Genomic DNA, 19,466 nt, shown 5'->3' on the forward strand with positions numbered 1-19,466 from the left:
TTAAACCAGCACCTTTAATTCCCATTCCAGCATTTAAAGAGCCTTTTACTAGGGGCATGATTGATTGCATAGGACTTTCCCTAAAACTAAAAGTGGAAATCAGTACATACTGACAACAATGGATGTGTCTACCAGGTTTCCTGAAGCAATACCTTTGAGAAATATTGCAACAAAGAAAATTGTGGAAGAGTTGACTAAATATTTTACAAGATATGTTGCACCTAAAGAAATATAATCAGGTCAAATTTCATGTCACAGCTATTTAAGGAAGTAATGAACAGCTTGGGGATAAAACCATTTAAGTCAGCAACTTACCATCCTGAGTCACAAGGGGCTTTGGAAAGATGGCATCAAACCTTAAAAACTATGATGAGGGTGTATAGTCAGGAATATCCACAGGATTGGGTTACAGGAATTCCATTTTTGTTATTTGTTATTAGGGATGCTCCTAATGCATCAAATGGTTTTAGCCCTTTTGAACTAATTTATGATCATGAGGTGAGAGGACCATTGAAATTGATTCATGAGAAATTGGTGAGTAAAAATTCATAACTACTCTCCTGGATTATGTATCAAACTTCAGAGAGAGATTGGATAGAGCATGTGAGTTGGCTAAGGAACATTTAAAGATATCACAGCAAATGATGTAAGTGAAGGAAGACAGAAAAGCTACAGCTCATAGTTTTGCTGCTGGGGAGAAAGTGCTAGTTCTGTTACTAGTACTGGGTAACTTATTAAAGGCAAGGTTTAGTGGGCCTTACAGGATTGAAAAGAAATTGAGTGAAGTAAACTATTTAATAAATACTCCAGATAGAAGGAAGAATCAGAGGGTGTGTCATGTAAATATGCTTAAAAAGTACTTTGACAGGGAAAAGGACCGAAAGGAGGTATTAGCAGTGGTAGATGATGAGAAAGAGATAGAAATGCACAATTCTGAAATTGATTTTCCTCTAATCAAATTGTATAATGAGGGGAGACTTGAAAATTTAAATGCAGTATTGAGTTACCTTTCAAACAAGTGTCAAAGTGATTTGGAGAAGCTATTGTGGTCACACAAAGATATTTGAAGGAATAAGCTGGGAAGGACAAATTTAGCTATAAATGATGTATGTGTAGAAGTTTCATCTTCGATAAGGCAACATCCTTATAGATTAAATCCGACAAAGTTATTACAAGTACAGAAAAAAATTGAATTCATGTTTAAAAATAATATGATGGAGTCTAGTTGCAGTAACTGGAGTTCGCCTATTGTGCTGGTACTGAAACCGGGCGACTTGATGTTTTCAGTCAGATGTGGGAGGAGCATTTACAACATCTGGAAGAATTATTTACTTGATTGCAAGAAGCTAATTAGGTGATGAACTTGGTGAAAAGTGCATTTGCAAAACTGCAAGTTACATATCTAGGCCATACCATTGGACATGGTAATGTAGCTCCAAGAGATGTGAAAGTCAAGGCTATCATGGATTTCCCCATGCCTACAAGAAAATTAGACATTTTGAGATTTCTGGGCATGAGTGGGTTTTATCGTAACTTTGTAGCAAATTTCAGCAGTGTGGTTGCTCCGTTGACTGAACTATTAAAAAGGAACAAGAAGTTTCAATGGACACAGAAGTGTCAGAAAGTATTTGACAGTTTGAAAACTGTATTAACTTTTACACCAGTTCTGGCAGTGCCGAATTATGCCAAGCAATTTACTTTGGCCATTGATGCAAGTGAAATAGGCATTGGGTTCATACTGTTACAAGGTGATGACACTGGAATTGAATAACCAATAGGGTATTTTTCACAGAAATTGAATGTACAACAGAGAAGATATTCAATGATCAAAAACAAGACTTTAGGGTTAGTGTTTACATTGCAGCATTTTGAAAATTACATTGCAAACAATTCATCAGAAACATTTGTTTATGTAGACCACAATCCTTGAAAATTTCTGGACAAATTTCGAGGCAGAAGTGCAAGGCTATTCCGATGGATTTAGTACTGCAACCATTTAATTTACAGATTATACATGTGGCGGGAAGAGAAAATCTGATAACAGATGCAATGTCAAGGGTTTGGAGCTTATAGGGAAAATTGATCATTTAAAACCTGGACACTAGACTGGAATGATTTCTGTTGGTACTGAGGATTTGTATATGTATTGTTATGCTAATCCATGCGTCTGGTAATGTAATAGTGTAATAAGTATAGGAAGTAATGTAAGATGGGTTCAGAAACTGAAGCCATCTTTTTAAATTATGGAAGCTCATTTTTTAATAAGGAGGAGGATATCAGGAAGATATAATAATTTTCATTATGTTATCGGAATTTATTGTAATGTAGAGTAATAGTGGGGCCTGTGTGTGTGTGTGTGTGTGTGAAAAAGAGACTTAACTGAATTAAAGACAGCTGTTCTGAAGGCTTTGATTTAACAGAAGATAATCTAGGTTTGAACTGTTAAGTAGGTAAACAGAGGTGTGAAGGGAACATTTGTATTTTTAAATAAACCAGACTACATTGAATTCAAAGGAGGGGGTGAAATGTTATACCTTGCCAGGAGAAGTAAAGAAACAGTGGCCTGAAACTTCTGGTCGGCATGTGGGAGTGGGCCCTGCTCACCGACGTGTAAAATGACGCACGGTAACGTCGGGCGTGCCAAACCAGCAATTTCAATTGGTATGGAAGGATTGTTTGGACAGATCAGTGTTTTAGTCCATTCACACTGTTTGTGCATGTTTCACTTTTGCTGGTGTGTAGTTTTTGTCTATGATTTCCTCTTGCAGGAACATATGAAGACACCGTTCATTTTGTGCCAAAGGATGTCCAGCAACTTTGTTAATGAACTGTTCAAGTCCTTGTCTTCTTTCTTCTATAAAACTATCGTCGAAGATTCCATCATCACCTCTAAAAGGAAGCTGACGAAACAGTGCTTTGCCAGGTAATGGTGGCACCACAACGTCACCACGCATCATTCCGATCTTCAGTTCAGCGGGCGTGCATCGGAGTCAGCTGTACACCTGCCGAACTGTCAAAGGCCTATTAAGGCCATTTAAATAGTAATTAAAACAATAACAGGGCTGCCCGTCCAACCTTAAGTTTGGCAGGCAGGCAAAGAACCCAGGCGGCCTTCGCATTTTTCATGGAACCTCATCCAAGGGTGGGATGAGATTTCATGAAGGTTTTTAAACTTTAATAAAAATTTTTAATAAAATTCATGGACGTGTCCCAGCTCATGTGACACAGTCACATGGCTGAATAATTTTTAAAAATCTTTTATTCACTTTTTGATAATGAAATTAAACTCCCTGAGGCAGTTCCATGCTTCAGGGAGATTTCTACGCTCTTTCGCGTGCATGCGCGAAAGAGCACGGCCCCCGATCGGCCTCCTCCCCCCACCCACACAGGGAGTGCTTAGCGCTTCCAGGTGCACATTACACACCTTAATTGGCCCACCCATGTAAACTGGTGATGTGCAGCCAATCGCGGGTGGCGATTGGCTGCACGCCCGCCTGCTCCCATTCAGCCGCCCCAATGGGGAGAAAATTCTCCCCAGTGCGTTCATTTTTCCCAAAGATTACTGGTGATATTGGTATTTTGATGGATTTTTATTATTAAAGTGGTGAAAGCCCAAAGATATAGGGAGAATTTTACTCCCCATGGGCAGGTGTGCACCTGACCTGATTGGGCATAAAATAGTGCACGATGACTTTGGGAGAGTGCGCTGACATCATTGTGCACTCGCACGATATTTCGGTCAGCGGCTGTGCGCGAGAGTCAGCAGCGCACCCGCCGACAATTAAGTGGGCTATTAAGCCCATCAATTAATTAAGTCATATTTTTCGCTGCCCATCCAATCTTACGGTTGGCAGGTGTTCCTCCCGCCCCCACCCCAGCAGTGCTGAGGTTCTTGGTAATTGCCCAGCCAGTATGAAATTGCGGGTGGGGCCTGATCACAGGCTGTTGTCCATTTTGTGGCCATTCCCAGGCCTGCCAGCCAGACGAAGGGAAAATCCTGCTCATAGTGAATCCATGGGAAATTGCATTTAAAGGGGAAAATATGTATAAAGGGGAGAAGGCTATGTGTAAGGTAAGGGATTCTAAGATCTAACACTAGCCTCCAGCATCTAAGCCTCAAGTTGATTTCTACAAGGAACTGAAGCTGAGAAAAACTCACCGTGAATTCGACTGTTCAGGGTGTTGTGTGCTCCTTTGCCTGGGTCTTTTAAAATCTATGGCCAAAATTTTCCGTTTGGCGGGCAGGCAGAGCAGGTGCTGACGCGGGTGGCCGTGGCCCTGATTGCCACTCACAATCGGGGCTGTGCTGCCATTTTGCACAGGAGGGCCAATTAAGGCCCAACTAGCGCATTTCCGACTCCCATGGAGAGCGGGAGTCTGAAGCTTGTGGTGGGCGCGTACAGACCACTGGGTCCAATGGCAACCCAGCAGTCTGTTTAAAAAAAGGCCTGGCAGCCTCCTTTAGGCTGTTCACTATGGCCAGCTGCAGGTGGTACCGCAGGGCGTCTGCATAGCAGGCCAATGATGAGGGAAGGCCAGAGGAGGAGGGCAGGCTGCAGAGTGCGGTCCAGGCACAGGGCAGGCTGGAGGCTAGGCCAGTGGGGGGCCAATGTGCCTCTCACTTTTCTGATGATTGCCTTGCTGCCCTTCTCAGGGAGGTGGCGTTTCCCCAGGATGGGAGGAGGAGGCCCCCCCTACATGACGAAGCGTGCCTGGGAGGAGGTGGTGGAGGTGGTGAGCTACCACGATGTGGTGCGGCGCACCTGGATCCAGTGCCGTAAGCGCTTCAACGATTTGTTGCACGCTGGAATGGTGAGTACCATGTTGGTGTTTGGCATTTAAACCAGCAGGTAGCCTTAGCCTTTGAGGGCTCCCACACCCCCGTCCAAGTCTTACTGTTGTGATTGCATTGACTCATATTGGGCATTTGTCGCACGCTGGGTGGGCAAGCAGATAGTGACCATGCTTACATCAGCCTCAGTGGTTCACGAGAAGATGGGTTCTCCCCGCACTATGTGTTGGTCTTAGTAGCACGTGACTAGTCTGGGGGCAACCTGCAGGAGATGCAGCTGGGCACATACTCAGAACTCCAACACATGTCCTATTCATGGTGATGAGATTGTGGAAGGGGAGCTTCAAAGTCTTGTGACCAAGAGCTATCTGGTGCCCTTGGTGCCGCACCAAGTTGTGCCTCCTCACCATGGGAGCTAAGACCTTGTGTTTCTGAAAGTGACGGACACAGAATGTGTCCAAGGTGGCCATTGGACTGACCGATCAGCAGTAGCGGGGAGAGGAGGCACTGGAGGCCTCAGATGGGCCACTGTGGTTGGGATGCGGCATGCGTGTGCAGTGTACATGTGCGATTAGCCCCAGTGAATGGTCTTCTCTGTTTTGCAGGAGAAAAAAGCGCACAATGCTTATGAGCGTTTGCGCACTGGAGGCAGCCAGGCCCAGTGGGTGATATTGAGCCATTTTGAGCAGGACGCCCTGGAGCTTGAAACGCATCATACGCCCAGGCCCACAGGTGTCGGTGAGGCTGGGGTGGAGTGGCCAGCTATTTGAGGTCCACAGTGACATCTGTTCTGTCTTCCCACCATCCAAAGCACTGATGATTGTTGGAATCGTTAATGTAGCAACACTGCTCATTCACAGGTGGATAGAGTCAGAGGTCTGAGCCATAGACAAAGGTACCTCGGCCCTTCGAAGATGCGTGTGTCCAGCACCTTCCAAAGTCACCTTATCCCATTTCTGACCACTATCCCCATGGCCTTGTATGCCATGACATCGCAACTGCACATCCAAATACTTATTACATGTTAGGAGGGTTTCTGCGTCCACCACCCTTTCAGCTAGTGTCCCACATTACTGAGTGCAAGAGTTCCTCATCGCCTACCTGTCAACCTCATGCCCCTTACCTTAAATAAATGCCACCAGGTTAGTCATCCCTCCGCCAAGGGGGAAAGTTGCTTTCTGTCCACCCTATCAATGCCCCTCAAAATGTTATGAAGATCAATAATGTCACCCCTCAATCTCCTGTGCTCCACGGCAAATATCCACAGCCCAGCATGCATCCAGGTCAGTGACCTCTGCACTCTCTCCACTCCAATCACATCCCTCCCATGAAGCACTGATCACAACTGCACAAAGAAGTATAGCTGTGGCCTTGGCAGCGTTTTCTGCACATGCAACATGACCTCCCTGTTCCTACATTCTATTCCTTGGCTAATAAAGGCAAGTATGGCATTTATCTTCTTAAAAGCCTTATATACCTGTCCCGCTACCTTAACGGGCCTGTTGACATACCCAGCAAGGTCCTTGTGATCCTCTTTACTTTCCACGGTCCTACCATTCCTCGTGCATTCCCGTACTTTGTTTGTCCTGCCCAAGTGCATCACCTCACACTTATCCACATAACATTCCATTTGGCATTCCTTAGGCCATCTGACCAGCCCGTCTGTATGCACCCGTAATGTTAGGGTATCCTCCTGACTATTTGCCACTCCACCAATGGTCGTCTCCTTAGGTTCTGGAAGGTTGAGCGCATAATGAGCTTGGGGGAAAGGGATGAAGTGTGTCACTGTATGGATGCTAACTGATCCACAGTCCTTGTAGTTATTTTCAGCATCATCAGAGGCTGGTGACCATGCTCCATTACAGATGCCCCCTCTCACACCTGAGGGCCATGAACATGTCACCTGCGTCAAACCATTTCTGCCAGGCAAGCACCAGCGCAGATACTAGCACATCAGTGGGAATTGCAACATCGGCTGGTGTCCTGGGGCACAGTGGAGAGGGAACTTCACAATTGCTGAAGGAGATGGCAGAGACAGAGTGCCAATGGCACCAGCAGCCGGAGGACTGCAGGGGACCAGGCACATGCTGAATCGGGGTGTGGTGATGCGCCTCTGGAGTCGTCTGTGATGCAGCAGCTGCAAGAAATTATGCCGGGTGTGTGGGAGCATCTGGGAGTGTTGCATAAGGCCATGCTTCGCTTGGTGTCCATGGTGGAGGAGTCCATGCGGAGCATGAGTGATACCATGAGCCTCATGTCAGAGTGTCATGCTTCCTCCATGGAGAGAGATTGGCGACACTCCTGGAGAGGGGCTTCCAGGAGAACAAGCAGCTTCTCCTGGGGATACGCTTGGACCCGCAAGCCCTCACAGCGCCAGAGGCCACAGCCGGTCATTGGCAATATGGGAGATGGTCTGGGCACCAAGTTTCCCAGCTTGGTGCCCATCCATCTGCGGTGAGCAAGGAAGTCCAAAGCAACCTCACTTCAGCACAGCAGCTGCCTGTCATCTATGCAGGCTCCTCTCAGGTTGCTGTGGATGAGGGCAGCAGATCCTCCGCCCCTTTGCCAATGACCGTTGCATCCATTGAGGCTGCGACAACTGGGGAGGTGCCAGCTGTGCAAATAGCCACTCCCTCCCAGGTGGGGCCAGCACAGGCTCCACGGGCCAGAGGACGTCCGCCAAGGTCATCAAAGCCACCAGGACAGCAGAGTCAGCAGGCTGTCTCAGAAGCCATTCCGAGTGATGGGGAGGCACCAAGACGTAGCACCCGTAAACGTAAGCATAAGGCACCTTAGGCACACCACGGGTTTCTCACTGGTGTTTTTGTGTTGGCCCTAGATTAGGGAATTATTATTTATTGCTATTGTAAAAACATTTTGCTTTCATTTTGTTGCACCATATCATGGATGAAATTAAATCCAGATGTGTTACCATGGCGGTGGGTGGCTCCTTTGTGCTGTATTTGTATGCTTTACAGATATGTCATGAGTGTTTGAGTGGACATTGGACGTTTATGTCCAAAGCCCTGAGTTGCAGCTGATGAAGTGGCCAATGTAAGACTTAAGTGCCACGTATGGAAGCGCCAGGCAAGGCTGATCCTCCTGATCCATTTGTGTGGAGCCAGCTGAAGGTTCGTTGGATTAAAATCTCCCTGCCTCCTAGATGTAGTGCTGGGTCAGCCCTCATCATTGCCCTGTGCTTCCTCATCCTCCGAATCATTGCTGGATTCATCATGTGCAGCCGCATCCACTGCATCAACATCTTCATCGTCCACTGCGTCCCCCCTTTCCAGCGCAAGATTGTGCAGAGCGCAGCATGCAACCACTATCACCGAGACACGATCTGCGGGGGTGCTGGGTGCGCCTCCTGAGCAGTCCAGGCATCAGAAGTGCATCTTGAGAAGACCGATGGCTCTCTCCACCACAGCCCTTGTGGTGCCCTGGCTCCTATTGTACCGCTGCTCAGCTTCTGTTCTTGGATGTCAGAGAGGCGTCATGAGCCACCTTCTGAGGGGATAGCCCTTGTCACCCAGCAGCCATCCATCAAGCTGAGCCGGAGCACTGAAGAGCCCTAGCACCTGGGAGTGTCTGAGGATTTAGGCGTTGTGGGAGCTGCCTGGTTACCTTGCACAGACTTGCAGAATCAGCATCCTGTGGTCACACACTATCTGCACGTTTATGGAGTGGAAGCCCTTCCTGTTGACGAAGGCACCGGGCTTACCTGCTGGCGCCTTGATGGCCACATGTATACAGTCTATTGCACACTGCATGCGGGGGGAGCCAGCAATCGCTGCGAAGCCTCTGGCTCGCTGTGTCTGACTTGCCTGGTCGCAGCGGAAGTGGATGAAGGTCAATGCACGCCTGAACAGGGCGTCTGTGGCCTGCTTGACGCAAGTGTGGACGGCTGATTGGGAGACACCGCAAAGATCACCCACCGAGCCCTGGAAGGAGCCAGATGCATAGAAGTTGAGGGCAACTGTGACCTTCAGAGCCGCTGGCATGGGGTGTCCACCCACACAGTTAAGGGAGACCTCACGGCTAATCATCTGACAGATGTAGTGTACTGTCTCCCTTGACAGTCGGAGCCTCCTTCGGCACAGCGCCTCAGTCATATTGAGGTAGCTGCTTCTCTCCTGTATACCCTGGCAGCAGGATAGTGGCGTCTTCTGCAGCGCCTTCCACCTTGGACTACCTCTTGGCCCTGTGCCCCTTGTGCCTGCGCCTGTACTCCCCTGGAGGCTGATTGTGCTCTCCTGGCCTCCTCCTCATTCTAGCCCTCCCTTCCTCCTCAGAGGAGCCGCCTCCGGTAGACATGTCATACCCAGGCTAAAGGGAGGCCCCCGGAAAGCTGCAGGCCCGTTAAAGTTCCCTGACTGAAGAATGCTGAATTGAAGGTTACAAGTGCACAGAAAGCTGCTGAAATTCATTCTGAACTGCTACAGATCACACAGGCAAGTTTAAAAAACTTTCTGCAATAAATACTTCACAGACCAAATTGTCAGTCCCACTGAACCCTCTTATCCTGCCCCGTGGATGAGTTTTATTAAAAAGTCGCTTACCTGCCTGCCCGTTGCGCCCGTGCACCGAGCCGAAGATCACACGGGCACCTGAAAATCAGTATTGATTGCCAATTTAAGGGCCTTAACTAGCCCGATAATTAATGGCGGGCATGCGTCTCACTTCATCGCGCGCCCACCAACAAAATATCACCGCACGTCATTTTACGCGTTGACGTGCAGGGCCCGCCCCCCCGCACGTCACCCTGAAAATTCTGCCCAATGTGTCACTGTCGACTTAGTGGAGGTGTAGCTGGAGGACTAGATTAATTAGGGGGTTTTTAAGTTATCGTAGTAGTAATTTGTAGATCTTAGTCTGTGCTCAAAATCATTTCTTGTATTAAAAAAATATTAATTTAGTTTTGTAAGAAATCTATAAGACTTGATGGCCTTCTTTTACTGAATTGAAATCCCGCATCTCAAAATAAGTACAAATTGCAAATAGTTGTGACAGCTGCTTCAAATTTCCCTCTGGGATTTGGGCAGCTTGGCATCTACCATCCACCTGCCATAACATTACTTCTTTTGACAACTTCAACTTGCAGCCTGCTTGGCTGCAAAATGTAATTAAATCACACACGCAGACAGAAAAGCACAACCCCCATGAACCCACTTTACAATAAACCAGAAAAAATATTATACTCTCATGATAATCTTAACTATAAAAATCCAGTAATATCACACAAGGCAAACTGCTTTAGCTTCAGTAAAGGCATACCCCATGGCCTACTCTGCAGCGAAATCCTTTTCAGAATAAAACTGCTTGTTGAAGCACAAGATTTTTCTGGTTTGACTAGATGGCTGCTTTAAATGGCATCCTCTCCCAGACCAGACCTAACAGCTCCCAGCTCAGATCCAGCTATAGCTCAACACCTCAAATAGTTCTAGCTATCTCTCTATAGCTCCAGCTCAACAGCCACTCCAGCTATCCACAGTAACTCTAAAATACTGTTTTTTCCATCTCTAGTTCCATTGCTCTCATACCTCTTTGAAGCTCAAATCCTTCCATTTATAAAATCTTTTGTCTCTATCTTGTCTTGGCTTTCAGGTCAATAAAATATGATTTCCCCACTACTATTTACCTATGGAACTCCTGCAAGATGAAGACATATTTCTTTCTACCTCTGATGCCCTTTTGATCTTCAAACAAATTCAAATTATGTAAAAATGCAAATGTTAGATCTAACCTATTTACTTGTGCCTCAAACTTAACATCTCTATCCTTCTCATGTTTTAACCCCCCAAAGATAACCTGACTCCGATCAAACTCTTGCCCAGCTTAATTAAATCACACACACAGGCACCCAGCCTTTTTTTCAAACAGAATAACACAATATTCCCCAAAAATATTTTTTAAAAACACACACACACACAGGCGCATACACACACATGCACGTGCTAACACACATACTCGAACAAATGAATTAAGAGCAGGAGTTGGCCACTCAGCATCTCGAACCTGCCCCGCCTTCAATAATATCATAACTGATCTGTTTGTAACCTTAAACCAACATTCCTAGTCTACCCCCAATAACCTTTCATCCACTTGTTAATCAAGAATCTAGCTAGCTCTGCCTTAAAAATATTCAAGGACTCTGCTTCCACTGCCTTTTGAGGAAGAGAGTTCCAAAGATTCACAACCCTCCGAGTGAAAAAAATTCTCCTCACCTCTGTCTTAAATGAGCGACCCCTTATTTGTAAACAGTGTCCCCTCATTCTAGATTCTCCCACGAGAGGAAACATCATCTCCACATCCACCCTGTCAAGACCCCTCAGGATTGTAAAAGTTTCAGTCAAGTCACTTCTTACCCTTGTAAATTCCAGTGGACACAAGCCAAGCTTGCCCACCTTTCCTCATGAGACAACCCGCCCATCCTTGGTATTAGTTTAGTAAACCTTCTCTGAACTGCTTCTATTGCATTTACATCTTTCCTTAAATAAGGAGACCAGTGCTGGACACAATATTCCAGATGTGGTCTCACCAATGCCCTGTACAACTGAAGCATAACCTCCCTACTTTTGTAATCAATTCCCCTCACAATAAATGGTAACATTTTATTAGCTTTCCTAATTACCTGCTGTACCTGCATTCTAACGTTTTGTGATTCATGCACTAGGACACTCAGATCCTTCTGAATCTTAGAACTCTGCAATCTCTTGCCATTTAAATAATAAGCTTTTTTATTCTTCCTGCCAAAATGAATGATTTTACATTTGCCCACATTATACACCATTTTCCATATCTTTTCCCACTCACTTAACCTATCTATGTCACTTTGTAGCCTCCTTATGTCCTCTTCACATTTTACTTTCCTACCTATCTTTGTGTCAGCAGCAAATTTAGCTACCATTCCTGTGGTCCCTTCATCCAAGTCATTTATATAAATTATAAAAAGTTGAGGCCCCAGCCCTGTGGCACACTACTTATCACATCCTGCCAACCAGAAAAAGACCCATTTAAGCCAACTCTCTGTTTCTTGTTAGCTAGCCAATCTCCTATCTACGCAAATATGTTACCCCCATACCATGAGTTCTTATTTTTCACAATAACTTTTTTAATGTGGCATCCCATCTTATCAAATGCTTTCTGGAAATCTAAGTTGAGTACATCCACTGGTTCCCCTTTATCCACAGCACATGTAGCTTCTTCAAAGGACTCCAATAAATTGGTTAAACATGATTTCCCTTTCACAAAACCATGTTGACTCTGCCTGATTGCCTTGAATTTTTTTAAGTGCCCTGCTATAATAATCTTTAATAATATATTCCAATGTTTTCCCAATGACAGATGTTAGGTTAACTGGTCTGTACTTTCCTGCTTTCTGTTGCCCTCCCTTTTCGAATAAAGGAGTTATATTTGCTATTTTCCAATCTAATGGAACCTTCCCCGAATCGAAGGAATTTTGGAAAATCAAAACCAATGCATCAACCATCTCACTAGTCACTTCTTCAAAGACTTTAAGGTGAAGTCATCCTGCACTTGGGATTTGTCAGCCCGCAGCTGCAATAATTTGCTCAATACCACTTCCCTGGTGATCGTAATTTTCCGAGTTCCTCCCTTCCTTCCATTTCCTGATTTACGTTATTTCCAGGATGTTACTTGTGTCTTCTATAGTGAAGGCTGAAGCAAAATACCTGTTTAATTCATCCACCATCTCCCGACTTTCCATTATCTTTTCCCCAGACGCACTTTCTATAGGACCAATGCTCGCTTTGTTAACTCTTTTCTTAATTAAATATCTATAGAATCTCTTACTATCTGTCTTTACATTAGTAGCTATCTCTCTCTTGTGCTCTTAGTTTTCCTCCTTATTAATCTTTTTGTCATTCTTTGCTGTATTTTGTTCTTTCCCATCTTCTCACCTGCCACCAGTCTTTGTGTAATTATATGCTGTTTCTTTAAGTTTGATAAGGTCTTTAACTTTTTTAGGCTCTCCCCTTGGAATTTTTCTCTCATTGGAATGTGTGTATTCTGAAATATCTCTTTAAAATGTCTACCACTGAATCTTTATTGATCTAGCCCTTCACCTCATTTGCCAGTTCACTTTAGCTAGCTCTGCTTTCCTGACTTCATAATTGCCCTTATTTAAGTTTAAATAATAGTCTTTGACACAGTTGTTTCTATCTCAAAATGAATGTATAATTCAATCATATTATGATTGCTGCTACCCAGGACTACCTTCACAAGGAGGTTATCAATTAATCCTATCTCATTGCTCAATACCAGGTTTCCTCTCTGGTTGGCTCCAGAACGTGTTATTCTAAAAACATTCTGTGAACTCCTCATCTACGCTACCTCTGCCCATTTGATTTTTCCAGTCTATATGTAGGTTAAAACCTCCAATGATTATTGCTGTACTTTTCTGACAAGCTTCCATTATCTCTTCTTTTATACTCTGTCCTACTGTGTAGTTACAAATTAGAGGGCTTGTACACCACTCCCACAAGTGACTCCTTGCCTTTGTCACTTCTCACCTCAACCCAAACTGCTTCTACATCCTGGTTTCCTGAACTTAGGTCATCCCTCTCTAATGTGCTAGTACCATCATTGATTAATAGAGCCACCCCACCACCTTTTCCTAACTTCCTCTCTTTCTTAGATGTCACATACCCTTCAATATTTAGGTCCCAATCTGTGTCATCCTGTAGCCATGTCTATGTAATGGCTACTCTTAGATTTGTACTCTCTGTCCCTTCCTGTCACAGTCTGTTTATCATTTCCCATATTAATACCTATCTTTCTTGCCTGTCTCTACTGTTTGGTTCACCACATCTTCTCAAATTTGATCCCTTGCCCCCACTTTTCAGTTTAAAACCCTCTCTACTTCCCTAGCTACGTGGCTCATGAGGACACCAGCCCCAGCACGGTTCAGGTGTAAACCATCCCAATGGTACAGATCCCACTTTCCCCAGTACTGATGCCAGTGCCCCACAAACCAGAACCAACTTCACCCACACCAGTCTTTGAACCACGCATTCATTTCTCTCATATTATTTGTCCTGTGCCGATTTGCACATGGCTCAGGTAATAATCCAAAAATTATTACCTTTGAGGTTCTGCTTCTTAATTTGGTGCCTTGCTCATCATACTGACTATGCAGAGCCTCCTTCCTCATTCTGCCTATGTCATTGGTACCTACATGGACCATAACCACTGGGTCCTTCGCCTCCCACTGCAAGTTCCTTTCCAGCCCTCAGCAAATGTCCCAAACCCAGGCAGGCAACACAGCTGTTTGGACTCTCACTCTTTGCTATAGAGAACACTGTCTATCCCCCTCACTATACTGTCCGTACTACCATTACATTCCTTTTTGCTCTGCCCACTTGAATGGCTTCCTGTACCATGGTCAGTTTGCTCATCCACTCTGCAGCCTCTGCTCTCATCCAAACAAGCTGAGAAAACCTCAAACCTATTGAACAATTGCAAAGGCTGTCCTTTGGCTCTCCTTACCTGCCTCACTCGCAGTCACACCCTGCTGTCCCTGACCACTGACCAAATCAGAAGACCCTATCCTAAGTGATGTGACCTCCTCCTGGTATAAAGCATCCAGCTAACTCTCCCCCTCCCTGATGTGTCACAGAGTCTGCAGCTCAGCCTCCAGGTTAATGACGCTGAGCCAAAGTTCCTCAAGCCACAAACACTTATTACTGCAGACGTGTTTGCCCCAGATCACAGTGTTATCCAGGAATCCCAACAGGCTGCAGCCTTGACACATCACCTATCCTGCCATGCTAATGTGTTTTAAATAATTACTTAATTATATTAATCCCTTATTTATGCTACTCCCTGATATATTTTATTAACTTTACCACCAATTTGTGTACTAGTTTAAACCCTAGGGGTAGAATAGAACTTATCCACCTACCAGATGCCAAACAGCTAGCTCCTTTCCCTGTAGTAGAGCAAGTACCAATTCTTATAGGGAAACTCCAAGGCTTCACTCAGTTAGCCAAGGCTGCACTAAAAAACCCTGAATTTATTGTAAACTGAACTGGGGCTCCAGTAACCAGATTCGACGAGTTAGCTAATTAACTACTCAGCTCCTACAGCTGGCAGTGAGTTTACCCTGTCTACACTGCAAGAAAGAAAGAACTTAGCCTGCTTACACAGTACTTTCCAGTTACTGCTGATTTCAAACTAGTTTAGATTTTAAGAACAAAATTTAAGAGCTGACTTAACACTTAAAACTCCCCGTCTCACCAAACTCCAAGCCTTCGTTCGGTTAGCTCAGCTGCACGATGTTTGCCATACACCCTCACACACCCTTCCCCCCTACACGCCCTTCCCCCCTACACGCCCTCCCCTCCTACACACCCTCCCCCCCTACACACCCTCCCCCACTACACAACCTGCGCCCACCCCACCACCCCCCCCACCCCGCCCCACACACACACACACACACACTCCTGCATACATAAACACACCCCTGCATACATACACGCACCCCTGCACACACACACTCCTGCACACATACACACACACTCCTGCACACACACACACACACATACACACACACTCTGGACCAGTAATCCAGAGCAAAAAAAATCTGATTCACTAATGTCCTTTAGGGAAGGAGATCTAATGTCCTTACCTGGTCTGGCCTACATGTGACTTCAGAACCACAGCAACAAGGTTGACTCATAAATATCCTCTGAACAAGGGCAATTAGGGATGGGCAATAAATACTGGCCTAGCCAGCGATGCCTACATCCAATGAACAAATAAAAAAAAAGACACTCCCTCTCTTTCACTCACAGACAGGATAAAAGAGCGTGAGGAGAGCGGCGGAGACACAGGATAAAAGAGCGCAAGGAGAGCGGCGGAGACACAGGATAAAAGAGCACGAGGAGGGAGGCGGAGACTCAAGATAAAATAGCATGAGGAAAGCAGTGGAGACACGGATAAAGGAGCGTGAAGACATACCTTGTAGTTAAGAAGCATATAATCTTAGTTGTCACTAGTACGAGCATTCAATAAACACAGTAAATTGTAGCATACATAGGAAGAAAGTAATTAAAGTAAATTAAATAACATAAGTTAGAATGGCAGGACGGGTGTTATATTGCAGCTGTGAGATTTGGGATCTTTTGGACCCCAAGGTGATCCATGACAAACACATCTGCAGGAAGTGTAGGCAGCTTGAGGAATTCAGGATCAGGATTATTGATCTGGAAGCCGAAACGCAGGCACTGTGCAACATAAGGGAGGGGGAGAAATACCTGGATACTTTGTTCCAGAAGACAGTCACACCTTTTCGAAGAGGGACATCTGTTTTGGTCAGCAGTGAGGGACAGGAGCATGTGACTGTCAGTGAGGCAGGTAATGGGACTAAGCAGAGAGTAGTGGAGGAGCCTCAGACTTTGCAATTATCAAACAGATTTGAGGTGCTCACAACCTATGTGGATGAAAGCAAAGTCTGCAAAGTGGATGAGCTGGCTGGCCATGGCACTGTGGTACAGGAAGACATTCAAGTAGGGTGGGAAAAAAGGAATGTAATGGTAGTAGGAGATAGTATAGTGATGGGAGGTAGACACTGTTCTCTGCAGCTATGAGTGAGAGCCCAGACGGCTATGTCGCCTGCCTGGTGCCAGGGTTTGGGGCATCTGCTCAGGGCTGGAGAGGAATATGCAGTGGGAGGGGGACGACCCAGTTGTTGTGGTCCATATAGGTACCGATGACAGTTAGAACTAGGAAAAAAGTTCTGCAAAGTCAGTATGAGGAGCTAGGTATCAACTTAAGAAGCAGAGCCTCAAATAGTCTCTGGATTATTACCTGAGCCACGTGCAAATTGGCATAGGGCAAATAAGATTAGCGAGACGAATGCATGGCTCAAAGATTGGTGTTGGAGAAGTGGGTTCCAGTTTGTGGGGAACTGACATCAATACAGGGGAGTGTGGGGCTGTACGGTTGGGATGGTCTACACCTGAACCGTGCTGGGATGAGTGTCCTTGCAAATCGCATAACTAGGCAAGTAGAGAGGGCTTTAAACTTAACAAGAGGGATAAGGGATCAAGTTTGGGTAGAGGTAGCTATTAAAGGCATAGAGTCAAGACAGGAGAGCAAAATAGTAATATGAGAAATGAGGGTCAGAGAATGGCAGGAAGGGACAGATAGAAAAACAACCTAAGAATATATCAACAGTCAAGACTAGATGTTACAAAGGTAACAATAAGACAAAACTGAAGGCTCTCTATCTGAATGCACATAGCATTCATAACAAAGTAAATGAATTAATCGTCTGCATTGAAGTGAATAGATATGATCTGATAGCAATTACGGAGATGTGGCTGCAGGATGACAAAGATTGGATCCTTAATATTGATGGGTACATAACATTCAAAAAGAATAGGAAGCTAAGCAAAGGTGGAAGGGTAGCACTGTTAATCAAAGAGGACATTGGTGCAATAGTTAGAGATGACCTTGGTTCAGGAGATCAGGATATAGAATCGATCTGGGTGGAGATGAGGAATAGTAGAGGGAAAACGTCATTAGTGGGAGTGGTCTACAGGCATCCTAACAGTAGCCACAGTGTAGGACAAAGTATTCAAGAGAAAATATTGTGTGCTTGTGATAAAGGGATGGCAATAATAATGGGTGATTTTAATCTACACATAAACTGGAAAATCAGATTGGCAGAAGTAGCCTGGATGAAGAGTTCTTAGAATGCTTTCTAGATAGTTCCTTAGAGCAGCCAACCAGAGAACAGATTATATTAGACTTGGTATTGTGCAATGTGACAGGATTAATTAATGACCTCAGAGTAAAGGCACCCCTAGGTAGCTGCAACCACAATATGATTACATCCAGTTTGAAAGGGAGAAGTGTGGGTCTAAGACTAGTATCTTAAACTTAAATAAGGGCAACTATGAGAGGATGAAAGCTGAACTAGCTGAAGTGAACTGGAAAACTAGGCGAGAGGATAGATCTATAGAGAAGCAGTGGCAGACATTTAAGAGAGTATTTCAGAGTATTCAGTATAAGTACATTCCTACTATAAAGAAAAATTCTAAGAGGAGGACCCACCATCCGTGGTTAGCTAAAGATGTTAAGGAAAGCATCAAACTTAAGGGAAAAAACATACAACTCTGTAAATATGAGTGGCAGGACAGATGATTGGATAGAATATAAAGAAGAGCAGAGAATGATTAAAAGGTTAATCAGGAGAAATAAATTAGAGTATGAGAGGAAGCTAGCTAGAAATGTAAAAACAGATAACAAGAGTTTCCACAGGTATTTAAAAAGGAAAAGAGTAAGTAAAGTGAGTGTTGGTCCTCTACAGAGTGACAGTGGGGAATTAACAGTAGATAATAAGGAAATGGCGGAAGAAATGAATAAATATTTTGTTTCTGTGTTCAATATTGAGGATACAAAAAAACGTTCCAGTAATAGCAGCAAATCAGGAGGTGAATGAGAGAAAGGAACTTGGTGAAATTGAAATCGCTAGGGAAATGGTACTGAGCAAATTGATGGAGTTGCAGGCTGGCAAGTCTTCGGTCCCAATGGACTACACCCTAGGATCTTAAAAGAGGTAGCTAATGAGGTAGTTGATGCGCTGGTGTTATTTTTCCAAAATTCAGGTTCCATTAGATTGGAAAGTAGCAAATATAACCCCTCTATTCAAAAAGGGAGGGAGGCAGAAAACCGGAGACTATAGGCCAGTTAACTTGACATCTGTCATGGGGAAGTTATTAGAATCGGTCATTAAGGAGGTTATAGCTGGGCACTTAGAAGAGCTCAAGGCAATAGAGAAGAGTCAGCATGGTTTTGTGAAAGGAAAATCACGTTTAACCAATTTATTGGAGTTTTTCAAAGACTAACATGCACAGTGGATAAAGGGGAGCCTGTAGACGTACTGTACTTGGATTTCCAGAAGGCATTTGATAAGTTGCCACATCAAATATTATTACATAAGAGCGCATGGTGTAGTGGGTAACATATTAGCATGGATAGAAGATTGGCTGGCTGGCAGAAAGCAGAGAGTATGCATAAATGGGTCTTTTTCTGATTGGCAGGATGTGACAAGTGGAGACCCACAGGTGTCTGTACTGGGGCCTCAACTTTTTACAATTTACATCAATGACTCAGATGGGGGAAGTGAAGGCATGATGGCTAAATTTGCAGATGACGTGAAGATAGGCAGGAAAGTATGTTGTGAAAGGACATGAGGAGGTTGCAGATGGATGTGGATAGGTTGAGTGACTGGGCAAAGATCTAGCAAATGGAGTTTAATGTGGGAAAATGTGAAGTTGCTTACTTTAGCAGGAAGAACAAAAAAGCAGAGTATTACTTAAATGGAGAACGGTTACATAATTCTGAGGTGCAGAGGGGTCTAGGTGCTCCAGTACGAGTCACAAAAGGTTAGTATGCATGTGCAGCAAGTAATTAAGAAGGCTAATGGAATGCTATCCTTTATTATGAGAGGGATTGAACATAAAAGTAAGGATGTTATTCTTCAGTTACACAGGGCATTGGTGAGACCACACCTTGAATGCTGTGTGCAGTTTTGGTCTCCTTATTTAAGGAAGGATGTAAATGCATTGGAGGCGATTCAAAGAAAGTTTACTAGATTGATACCTGGAATGAGTGGGTTGTCTTATGAGGAAAGGTTGGACAGACT

General features: G+C 44.7%; 1 protein-coding gene and 1 pseudogene across 1 annotated transcript in view; both read right to left on the reverse strand.

Annotated features, from left to right (window-relative positions):
* LOC144681152 (dynein axonemal heavy chain 8-like) overlaps nucleotides 1-19,466 on the reverse strand; it is a 1,929,890-nt gene that overhangs the window by 564,373 nt on the left and 1,346,051 nt on the right. The window lies entirely within an intron of this gene.
* Nucleotides 2,646-2,954, reverse strand: LOC144680424 (sorting nexin-3 pseudogene; annotated as a pseudogene).

The sequence above is a fragment of the Cetorhinus maximus genome, chromosome 5, assembly GCF_964194155.1.
Source record: "Cetorhinus maximus chromosome 5, sCetMax3.hap1.1, whole genome shotgun sequence".
Taxonomy (NCBI): domain Eukaryota; kingdom Metazoa; phylum Chordata; class Chondrichthyes; order Lamniformes; family Cetorhinidae; genus Cetorhinus; species Cetorhinus maximus.